General features: G+C 43.7%; 1 long non-coding RNA gene across 1 annotated transcript in view; it reads right to left on the minus strand.

Moving 5' to 3' along the window:
- LOC147356041 (uncharacterized) overlaps positions 1 to 4,014 on the minus strand; it is a 50,955-nt gene extending 46,941 nt beyond the window's left edge. The window contains exon 1 of the long non-coding RNA XR_015142998.1: positions 3,897 to 4,014. This is a non-coding gene — a long non-coding RNA (uncharacterized LOC147356041). The remainder of the gene's footprint in view (positions 1 to 3,896) is intronic.
- Between the last annotated feature and the right edge of the window lie 8,364 nt (positions 4,015 to 12,378).

The raw sequence follows: 12,378 nt of genomic DNA on the forward strand, positions 1-12,378 counted from the left end.
CTTTCTCAAGGTCATACATTTAATCAGTGACAGACTTAGAAATAAAACCCAGCAACTCTGTCAGCAAAATCCTCAACATAGTGAGTGTCCTCTGATATCCAGAGTCCTTAAGTCCCCCTATCCCCAAATCATACCACTGCTTCAACAAGGGCAAGGGAGGATGCAGACTGAATAAAAAGGATGTTAGATACAAGGCTGATGTGAGCGTGACTGACACCAGGGAGAGGGATGACCGAGAACCACGGGCTCAGAGCGGGGCAGAGAAAAGATGGAACTGTAGAGGTCTCGTGGGTCTCGAGGTCTGGTTGGTTTCAGTTCATAGAAATGTTTAGGATCTAAGAAAACAGCATGTTGTCAGAAGGGAAGACAAGGGGGCTGTAAGAAAATGAAGAGGGAGAAGAGAAAGGAATGAAGCTGAGGAGGTGAGTTAAGAAAATAAATACAGAGCATGTTGAAGACTGAGGTAAGGGGGCTAAGTTTAAGAGCAAAGAAAAGACACTGAGGGGTTTTAAGCAAAGGAAGGTGATTACAGGAAGCAAAGTTTCACACAATCATCCTGAATGCTGCCTGATGAATGAGTGGGCACAGGGGAGGTGGGGGGCGGGGACGAGCTGCTACCTGCCTCCAAGATAATGCTATGCTATGCTATGCTAAGTCGCTTCAGTCGTGTCTGACTCTGTTTAACCCCATAGACGGCAGCCCACCAGGCTCCGGCGTCCTTGGGATTCTCCAGGCAAGAATACTGGAGTGGGTTGCCATTTGCTTCTCCAGTGCATGAAAAGAGAAAAGTGAAAGTGAAGTCGCTCATTCGTGTCCGACTCTTAGCGACCCCATCCATGGACTGTAGCCCACCAGGCTCCTCCGTCCATGGGATTTTCCAGGCAAGAGTACTGGAGTGGGGTGCCATTGCCTTCTCCAAGATAATGGGTTTCACTAAACAGGAGACGGTGGATTGGCTGGGAGTCCAGCCAATGGGAATTGGCAATGGACCGGATGTAGGCATGAGAGGATTATGTTAAGTCAAGGATGACTGCTTGAGAGGACAGGAGAGGGTGGTGGTACCATTGATTGAGGGGGAAGATGAGGATCAGAAGCTCATGGAAAAAACAAAAGCTCTGATTTTAGACATTTTGAGTTTTTTTCTTTTTTTTTTTAACATTCAAGGGAAGATTTTTTAAGTAGACAAATAGTACATGGTCAAAATAGGAAGCTAGGGTTGTGTGTCTTCCTGAAAGAAGTCACAGAAACGGTTGGGGGTTCAGGGGCGATGAGAGTCTGGGTCAGCAGGAGGGGCGGGCCTGCCGAGAAGCTGTCCCTGGAGATCAGCGTATGGAGTTTGCAGTGGAGCCAGAGCTCCTTCACAGGCATTTTTATGGGAGAGTGAGGGGCAGGGGAGAATGCCCGGCACCAGGTCCAGTACAGGTGAAGAAGATCGTCAGCCAGGGCATCAGCTCTGCCCACTTACATCCCTCCTCTGCTCACGGTGGGAGCGGCCCCAAGGACTGGTGACACAGATGAGCCTAGCACCCGCTTCCCCACAGACTCAGGCCACCCGTGTAAACTCACTGGCTCCCCCAGACTCTCAGCTGCTGTTTCTTTTCCTGGCAGAGCTCCTAGTCCGTATTTTACCCCCTTCAGTGGTCGCCAGTGCCCTTTCCTCCCAGGGGGAGCTTCCCTAGGCGATTCTAAAGTGCAATCCTTTCTTTTCATTCTGTCACGTTGCCACGACATCTCTGGACAATGACCATTTATTTCTGTCAAGTCCTTTCTCCAGCAGGGCCTCCACCACAGCAGGAACCGAGTATTCTAACAACATTGCCTTCAAAATGAGCCCATCATTTTTAGTTGTACACATTATTCTAGCAGCAACAGAACCACTCTGTGGCTGTGAAGGTTTTATTCTCTCGCTCTCTCTCTTTTTTTTTCCATTTTAGACATAAGGAGTGGCATCAGCTGTTTGTGAATCCAGAACATTCTCTCTGGACCGTTCTCAAAGAAACACGTCATTCCAAGCTGTGTCAATAGAGAATTAAAACTTCCACATGACTAGGTACTCAAAACGTAAATGCAGCTAGCTATGGCATTTCAGAAACCCCAAAGTAAAAACTTTACCACCGAAGGAAAAAAATAGCTTGAAAAGAGGACAGCGGGACAAATGAGGACAGCTGGTCTTTTCTCAGCTTATTTTTGTTGGATTCATTTTGAGTTTTGTAAACCGAGCTCCAGTTAGATCTCGAGGAGAAAACTCTTAACTGACATAATTCACTAAGTCAGTCCTCAACACAAAAAGGTTTTGAACATCAAGGCACCATCAGCAGCTTTCTAGCTTCACGTCTTGACTGATTGGTTTAAGCAGGGCTAAATATATAACCTTATAAAGACATCAGATAAGAGGAAGGAGAATAAAATTTCATGTGTTCTTCAGTGCTACCACCAAAACAACAAGAAAATCTCTTCTTCTCTTTTAAGTAACGTCTTAAAAGAATCAAGCTTAAAGTTGTATTTGCCTTATTTCTTTCTACCAGATGTATACTCTCTCTTTCTACCCAACCCATACTATTTTAAAATGCAAATTATACAACAAACATGCTATAAAATTACATAAAGTTGCCACAAGGCAACTGTTTTTCCCTGGGTAAAAATGTATAAATCACCTTTTTATCTGAATGTCATAATCTTTTCTCATCTTCAATACTACTGCTCCAATCTCAACCATATATTATACGCTCAAGCAAAAGACAGATGGAATTCTTTGGGGAACTAAAATTACTCCTTTTGGGTGAGAATGCTTAAGTTTTGGGCTAATTTTATACAACATTTGCCAGCTGGGCTTTGCGTGTTTGACTATTTGTGGACATCTGTGGTCCACAATGCAGCATCCTGTTTTTTGCCCACTGGCTCGGAGATGTTGCTTTAAGGCCAACAATTTTGAGCCAGTATATAACTTATGAGAAGTTGAAGGACTAACTTTGAGTGTTCACACATGTATTTAAATCATCTTCACCACATCACTGGGTTCTCGATGTTAAACCTCACAATAAAAATTGTGTTCTAAAATATAGTAAGAGAGCAACTCCATTCCTAATAAGAGGCAACTCAGGGTGCCTCTATGATTTCATTACGAATCACACATTATTTTGCTTCTCTGTAATAAATAAAACTGGCCAATCAAAAATGGTGTCTTCAAACAAATGGCTGTTTCAACTGAACATATTTCCATACAATCCTCAAAGTGGAATAAAAATGTCAAAGATGGCATTAAAAGATGAATCTAATGTAGCAGAGTCCTGCTCCATGCACCACATGAGTAATTACAATTGCTTGGATATGTTAAAGTTTCACACAGAATGACCTTGGTGAGTGAGATAGAAGACAACTTTGAGACAAAAAAAAAAAAAAAAAAAAAGGGAAGCCATCAGTAGATTTTATACTCCAAAAGAAATCTGGGAGGTGGTTCTTTTTCCTTTTTTCCCCTTGAAAATATTTCCTTTAGTGTCTTTTATTTCTAAATAAATATTAGGGCTGAGGGTTTTTAAGTAAAGAGGCGATTGTAAGCACACTGACGTTTCTACCGGACAGCGAGGAGAGTGCTGGTCAGTCAACCCCAATCAGAACACAGGGGCGGGGGCACGCGGTGACTGCCCCCCTCCCTCACCCACGGAGGGCCAGAAGCGCCCCATCCCGCCGTGAACTCTCATTTAGGACAACTCCGTGGTGCTGCAAACCCAGAGGTGTGCTTTTATTTCAGTCCCACACTTCAAAGCCGAAGCCAAGGCGTGGTCTACACTAGGACTTTAAATAAAGTCAAACAGAATAAAATTCCCTTACTAGCGTTTATTCGAAACTGCCTTGGCCAGATGGCTTCTTACAGGGAGAGGGGGAAAGGGGGTACTCACCACGCTCGGCTTCCTCTCCTGCCGGCGGGCCGTGATTACTGCTAATGACCCACAGCTGTACATGCTCCCGCCCCCACCTTGCAGCTTTCTTCTTACTTAAGCGTTTCTCCAGTCAGCCCTGCACAGAGGGAGATGGAGGAAGCTTATATGATGGATCAACCTTCAGGATTCACCCTGAGTCTGGGCTTCTCGTGAAACCTGAACGCGGTAGCAGGCTCTGCTTCCAAGCTTAGAGCTCGGCAAAACTGGGCAACTCTACCATTTCCAATTTTGCTAAATGTCCCAACAAATATGTGCGAATTGATTAAAGAAAAGCAATTTAAACACTGCTCTTCATCTTTTGAAGAGATCAGCAGCTCCCTACAGACTGAAAATTAAGATGAGTCCTGAATTCCGTACTGTAAGGAGCGCTAGTCCTTTCTATAATTCTGCGTACATAGAAGGAGGGACAGGCAGACAGAGGATTTTGCCATAAATATTCTTATGAATAAATCCCTTGTGCTTGCGGCGCCTGCTACCTTCATCACTTAAATTGCTTTATACAGCTCGGGTTGGGAATGGCTTCCAATGACTGAGCTTGTACATAAAGGACCTGAAATGTCTTTAAGATGCTGACTGGCCTAGACTTGTTCTCATGTGGTAAAATATATCTGTCTTGCCAGTTGCCCACACCTCCCACATTGTGGGCCCCCTGCACATGCCCAGCAGATCAGCCGTGGCATGGCCAGGCCAGGCTTTGGGTTACTACCATCACTAATATTAATGTTGCTGATGCTTACTGCTATCAGTAGTATTAAATGAATGCTATCCACTTTAATATTAACATTAATGTTGTTGATATTAGTATTTATCATTACTATCAATATTAATGATACTAATGATTAATAATAACAATGCCTAGAGTTTCTATCTGCATGGTTTTGAAGTCTCTGATGGAACATTCTCAATTTGAGGGGCCTGTGGTCCTATGCCTTCCCAGGTGGCACTTTACCACTAGGTAAAGGATGCGCCTGCCAACGCAGCAGACATAAGAGGCAGAGGTTCAGTCCCTGGGCTGAAGATCCCTTGAGAAGGAAACGGCAGCCCCCTCCAGTATTCTCGTCTGGAGAATCCCCATGGACAGAGGAGCCTGGCGGGCTACAGTCCACAGTGTTGCAAAGAGGGGCACGACTGAAGCGACTCAGTGTGGTCCTATGGTGGGGGTGTCCACCGCCCTCTAAGCTCTGAGAGAGGCAGCACCAGTGTGACAGTAATTTGTGTTGTGCACATGTTGGCCATCAACTCATTTCTCCTTATTCCATTCTCTTTTTTAATGTTCAGGTGACTTCCACTCAAAATCCTTTTGTGGAAATAACATAAAATGTGAAAATGTATGTTCTTGAAATTCTTCAATTTCCTCCTTTTATAGCCTTTTCATCTCTTGTATTCTATGAAACATTTCTCTCTTACCTGGAATAAAATAAGCCCACCACCTGTATTTCCAAATCCAAGTTGTTCATAAAGTTCAAATGCAAAAGTCATTTCTCCCAGGAAAGTTTCTCTGACCACCTCAACTCTCTTCCCCTTCAAACTCAGCAGCATTGACTATCACTTCTTACTTGCCACCTTGTATTAAGCTTATTAACGTCCTTCTTTGTGTCCTGCATTTCCTATATCCCTCTTCTGTATCATAAATCCCATGATATGGGACATACATCACTGAAGTTACTATGATTTCTTGTAACACGGTGTCTTACCAGGGATTTGTTCTCTGTCTTCTTTGAGTGACAGATTCTGATTGATCATGATATATACACATATCTATACTATATATATGTATAAATATGTATCTCACCTATTTCAAATCAGGACGTGTATGTTTATATATACACAAATGAGAGAGAGAAATGACAAATGTTTTATTTTATCTTACAAGGTACTTATGTTAACCAATTATTTCACAGAGATACTCCATCAGTATTCTGTAATTCCAAGTTCGTATTGGGTAATTTCTACCACAATCTACCTCAATCATGTGCAAATGAAATGAGTTGATATTTATAAAACACCTTGAAAAAGTTACTCCATCTATTAATAGTTTCTCTCATTTATGTAACCAAAAAGGTTTCTGTAACATTTGACAGAAAAAGCCAAATGAACCTTTTGCTCAACCCAATACAAAACAGAAAACAACCCTCAGTCTGTCAGCTGTGCACCATCAGCTGTTACTCTAGTTCTCCTCTTTCAGATTCAGACTGAGTGAATTGTCTATTACCCTACCTTTACTTCCTCCGTTTCTCATGTTCACTTCTCAGTCTCCTGAACTGGTCTTATACGACTGCTTCCAGGGTTCGCAAGTCTCCTATTCCCTAAATTCAGGGAGCAATTTCCACTGCTCCTCTTCTCGATGTCACGGGTGCATTCGCTGCTGCTGCCTCGCTTCCTTCTGGCCACACCCTCCTCTTGGGTCCTGTGGCTGTGTCCTCGTGTGTGCATACATGTTTGTGTGTGTATGTGTGTTTGCTTACATGTATGTAGGTAGGTGTGTACCCTCTCACCTCTTCAACTACTTTTCTTCAGTATCTTGTGCAGCTTCTTTCACATCCAACCCCTTCTTTTACCTGTCCTTTAAATTTTTGTTTCCATGACCATTTGTCTTTTTTCTAAGCTTTTTACTTTATACTGGAATACAGCTGATTAACAATGTTGTTTCAGGGGCACAGCAGAGCAGCTCAGCCATACATATACATGTATCCATTATCCCCAAACTCCCCTCCCATCCAGGCTACCACATAGCATTGAGCAGAGTTCCCTGTGCTATACAGTAGGTCCTTGTTGGCTATCCATTTTAAACATAGCAGTGTGTACATGTCCACCCCCAAATCCCTAGCTACGCCTTCCCCCCATCCTCCCCCACTAGTAACCATAAGTTTGTTCTCTAAATCTGCATTTTGTCTTACTAGTAGAGGACAAAAAGATTCATCAATGCTTATTTTGTGTTAGGGACTACACTTTTATGAGTGAAAGTGTTAGTGCTCAGTAGTGTCTGACTCTTTGCGATCCCATGGACTGTATATAGCCTGCCAGGCTCCTCTGTCCATGGAATCCTCCAGGCAAGGCTACAGGAGTGGGTAGCCTTTCTCTCCTCCAGGGAGTCTTTCTGACCCAGGGATCGAGCCCAGGTCTCCTGCACTGCAGGCAGAGTCTTTACTGTCTGAGCCACCAGGGAATGTGTGCTGCTGCCGCATTTAGTTGGCAGTGTGCTGACCGCCACTTCAGTCCTGTCTGACCCTGTGACCCCATGGACTGCAGCCTGCCGGGCTCCTCTGTCCATGGGATTCTCCAGGCAAGAATACTGGAGTGGCTTGCCACGCCCTCCTCCAGGGTATCTTCCCAACCCAGGGATCGAACCCAGGTCTTCTACACTGCAGGCAGATTCTTTACCACTGAACCACCAGGGAAGCCTGCCAGGGAAATGTATTGAAATTCAATTGTCACAGCAACCTATGACTAGATACCATAGCTACTGCGAGTTGTCTAATGGCTAAAGGAAGATACTGAAGTAAAGAAAACATAGGAAAAGTCGCAGCTCTAGCGAGTGGTCAAAGCTGGGGTGTGAGCCAGGTAGCCTGAGTCAGGAAACCACACACTCACCCTATTCTCCCTTACCACTTTTTATCCTCTTGTACACCCTAAAAGTGATCTTAACCCCTTGTATAGTGAGACAGCTAATTCAAATGAACTTAAAAGCATTTGGACAGCTGATACACAGTGCCAAATACTGTGCTAAATGTTGAAAAAACAAATATTAACAAAGAAGAGTTTCTTACATAACTCTTCATAGTCAGTCTTAACCCTGTGGAGGTGCATTGTTGGCATTAAGAACTGTCAGTCATTTTTAAAAGTCTCTAAACATCCTGAAGTCTTAACTACCTCTAGTCATTATTTCTTCTGAATACCACTCATATTATTACTCCATATCTCTCAGGATGCAGATGTGCATCTTATAGTTAAGATACTCACTATGATATCAAAGAGAGAAAAGGGGCAAAGGAGAAGCCCCAGCAAGATGGTAGGAGAGGTGAAATCACATCTAGAATCAACCCCAAACCTGCCAGAGACGCTTAGAGGGCTCAAACATACCTTGTGCGCAGCAGGACCCAGAGACCTCAGCTTAGAGGGCTCAAACATACCTTGTGCACAGCAGGACCCAGAGGCCTCACAGAGAGCGAGACAGAATTGTGTCTGGTTGTGTCCTGAGGAGGCCCGGGTCAGCAGTGGACGCCGCAGGGGCAGGGGCCCTGGGTGCAGCAGACCTGGGTTTGGCATAAGCCCTCTTGGAGGAGGTCGCCAATGACCAACCGTAGAGCCTCCAGAACTTGCACAGGACTGGGAAACAGACTCTAGGAGGGCACAAAGAGGACCTTGTGCACCAGGACCACGAGAAGGAGTGGAGATCCTACAAGAGACTGACCCAAACTTGCCCAGGAGTGTCCAGGAGTCTCCGCAGAGGCGTGGGTCGGCCGTGGCCTGCTGCAGGGCTGGGGGCACTGAGTGCAGCAGTGCATCATGGGACCTTTGGAAGGAGGTCATCATTGTCTTCATTACCTCCCCCATAGTCTGGCCTCAGGTCAAATAACAGGGAAGGAACACAGCCCTGCCCTTAAACAGAAAATTGGATGAAGGATTTGCTGAGAATGGCCTCGCCCATCAGAACAAGACCCAGTTTCCCTCTCAGTCAGTCTCTCCCATCAGGAATCTTCCATAAACCTCTTATCCTTCTCCTTCTGAGGGCAGACAGACTAAAAATCACAATCACAGAAAACTAACCAATCTGATCACATGGACCACAGCCTTGTCGAAATCAATGAAACTATGACCATGCCATGTAGGGCCACCCAAGACAGACGGGTCATGGTGGAGAGTTCTGACAAAACATGGTCCACTGGAGAAGGGAATGGCAAACTACTTCAGCATTCTTGCCTTGAGAACCCCATGAACAGTATGAAAAGGCAAAATGATAGGACACTGAAAGATGAACTCCCCAGGTTGGTATGTGCCCAATATGCTGCTGGAGATCAGTGGAGAAATAACTCCAGAAGGAATGAAAAGATGGAGCCAAAGCAAAAACAACACCCAGTTGTGGGTGTGACTGGTGATGGAAGTAAAGTCCAATGCTGTAAAGAGCAATATTGCATAGGAACCTGGAATGTTAGGTCCATGAATCAAGGCAAATTGGAAGTGGTCAAACAGGAGATGGCAAGAGTGAACATCAACATTTTAGGAATCAGTGAACTAAAATGGACTGGAATGGGTGAATTTAACTCAGATGATCATTATATCTACAACTGCGGGCAAGAATCCCTTGAAAAAATGGAGTAGCCATCATGGTCAACAAAAGAGTCCAAAATGCAGTACTTGGATGCAATCTCAAAAACAACACAATGATCTCTGTTCATTTCCAAGGCAAACCATTCAATATCACAGTAATCCAAGTCTATGCCCCAACCAGTAATGCCGAAGAAGCTGAAGTTGAATGGTTTTATGAAGGACATATGAGACCTTCTAGAAATAACACCCCAAAAAATATGTTCTTTTCATTACAGGGGACTGGAATGCAAAAGTAGGAAGTCAAGATACACCTGGAGTAACAGGCAGTTTGGTCTTGAAGTACAAAATGAAACAGGGCAAAGGCTAACAGAGTTTTGCCAAGAGAACGCACTGGTCATAGCAAACATCCTCTTCCAACAACACAAGAGATAACTCTACACATGTATGTCACCAGATGGTCAATACTAAAATCAGATGGATTATATTGTTTGCAGCTAAAGATGGAGAAGCTCTATATAGTCAGCAAAAACAAGATGGGGAGCTGACTGTGGCTCAGATCATGAACTCCTTATTGCCAAATTCAGACTTATATTGAAGAAAGTGGGGAAAACCACTAGACCATTCAGGTATGACCTAAATCAAATCCCTTATGATTATACAGTGAAAGTGGGAAATAGATTTAAGGGACTAGATCTGATAGACAGAATGCCTGATGAACTATGGACAGAGGTTTGTGCCATTGTATAGGAGACAGGGATCAAGACCATCCCCCAGAAAAAGAAATGCAAAAAAGCAAAATGGCTGTCAGAGGAGGCACCTACAAACAGCTATGAAGAGAAGTGAAAGGCAAAGGAGAAAAGGAAAGATATACCCATCTGAATGCAGAGTTCCAAAGAATAGCAAGGAGAGATAATAAGAAAGCCTTCCTCAGCAATCAATGCAAAGAAATAGAGGAAAACAACCGAATGGGAAAGACTAGAGATCTCTTCAAGAAAATTAGAGATACCAAGGGAACATTTCATGCAAAGATGGGCACAATAAAGGACAGAAGTGGTATGGACCTAACATAAGCAAAAGATATTAAGAAGAGGTGGTGAGAATACAAAGAACTGTACAAAAAAGATCTTAATGAGCCAGATAACCATGGTGGTATGATCAGTCACCTAGAGCCAGATATCCTGGAATGCAATGTTAAGTGAGCCTTAGGAAGCATCACTATGAACAAAGCTAGTAGAGGTGATGGAATTTCAGTTGAGCTATTTCAAATCCTAAAAGATGATGCTGTGAAAGTGCTGCACTCAATATGCCAGCAAATTTGGAAAACTCAGAAGTGGCCACAGGACCAGATAAGGTCAGTTTTCATTCCAATCCCAAAGAAAAGCAATGCCAAAGAATGTTCAAACTACTACACAATTGCACTCATCTCACAGGCTAGCAAAATAATGCTCAAAATTCTCCATGCCAGGCTTCAACAGTATGTGAACCGTGAACTTCCAGATGTTCAAACTGGATTTAGAAAAGGCAGAGGAACCAGAGATCAAATTGCCAACATCCTTTGGATCATAGAAAAAGCAAGAGAGTTCCAGAAAAACATCTATTTCTGTTTTATTGACTCTGCCACAGCCTTTGACTGTGTGGATCACAACAAACTGTGGAAAATTCTTCAAGAGCTGGGAATACCAGACCACCTGACCTGCCTCCTGAAAAGTCTGTATGCAGGTCAAGAAGCAACAGTTAGAACTTGACATGGAACAACAGACTGGTTCCAAATTGGGAAAGGAGTACATCTAGGCTATATATTGTCACCCTGCTTATTTAACTTATATGCAGAGTACATTGTGAGAAATGTTGGACTGGATGAAACACAAGCTGGAATTAAGATTGCTGGGAGAAATATCAATAACCTCAGATATGCAGATGACACCACTCTTATAGCAGAAAGAGAAGAAGAACTAAAGAGCCTCTTGATGAAAGTGAAAGAGGAGAGTGAAAAAACTGCTTAAAACTCAACATTCAAAAAACTAATATCATGGCATCTGGTCCCATCACTTCATGGCAAATAAATGGAGAAACAATGGAAACAGTGACTGACTTTATTTTTTTGGCTCCAAAATCACTGCAGATGGTGACTGCAGCCATGAAATTAAAAGACGCTTGCTCCTCGGAAGAAAAGTTATGTCCAACCTAGACAGCATATTAAAAAGCAGAGACATTACTTTACTAACAAAGGTCCATGTAGTCAAAGCTATGGTTTTTCCAGTAGTCATGTACAGATGTGAGAGTTGGACTATAAAAAAAGCTAAGCGCCGAAGAATTGATGCTTTTGAACCGCGGTGTTGGAGAAGACTCTTGAGAGTCCCTTGGACTGCAAGGAGATCCATCCAGTCAATCCTTAAGAAAATCAGTCCTGAATATTCATTTGAAGGACTGATGCTTAAGCTGAAGCTCCAGTACTTTGGGCACCTGATGGGAAGAACTGACTCATTGGGAAAGAACCTGATGCTGTTTAAAATTGAAGGTGGGATGAGAAAGGGTCGACAGAGGTTGGATGGCATCACTGACTCGATGGACATGAATTTGGGCAGACTCCGGAGTTGGTGATGGACAGGTAAGCCTTGTGTGCTGCAGGACAGGTAAGCCTTGTGTGCTGCAGTCCTTCAGGTCTGAAAAAGTCGGACAGGACTGAGTGACTGAACTGATATGAAGGGCTTCATTTGGCTATAGACTAGAAACTTATACAACACTGTAAAGCAAGCATATTCCAACAAAATCTAAAATCAATAAAATAAAGCTGAATCCAGATTTGGAGCCTTGATGTTTTAAACTGTGAAATGAGCTATAGGACATTTAAAACGAGATAAATGTTAGTCATTTAGTGGAAGAAAGAATGGCAAGTATGTTGATTTGGAGCTTTTTAAGGTGAGGTAGGAGAAGGCAATGGCACCCCACTCCAGTACTCTTGCCTGGAAAATCCCATGGACGGAGGAGCCTGGTGGGCTGCAGTCCATGGGGTGACCAAGAGTCGGACACGACTGAGAGACTTCACTTTCACTTTTCACTTTTCCCTTTCATGCATTGGAGAAGGAAATGGCAACCCACTCCAGTGTTCTTGCCTGGAGAATGCCAGGGGTGGGGGAGCCTGGTGTGCTGCCGTCTATAGGGTTGCACAGAG

This window comes from Bos grunniens, chromosome 16 (genome assembly GCF_055505025.1).
Source record: "Bos grunniens cultivar Pamir isolate PY7600 chromosome 16, Bosgru_T2T1.0, whole genome shotgun sequence".
Taxonomy (NCBI): Eukaryota; Metazoa; Chordata; class Mammalia; order Artiodactyla; family Bovidae; genus Bos; species Bos grunniens.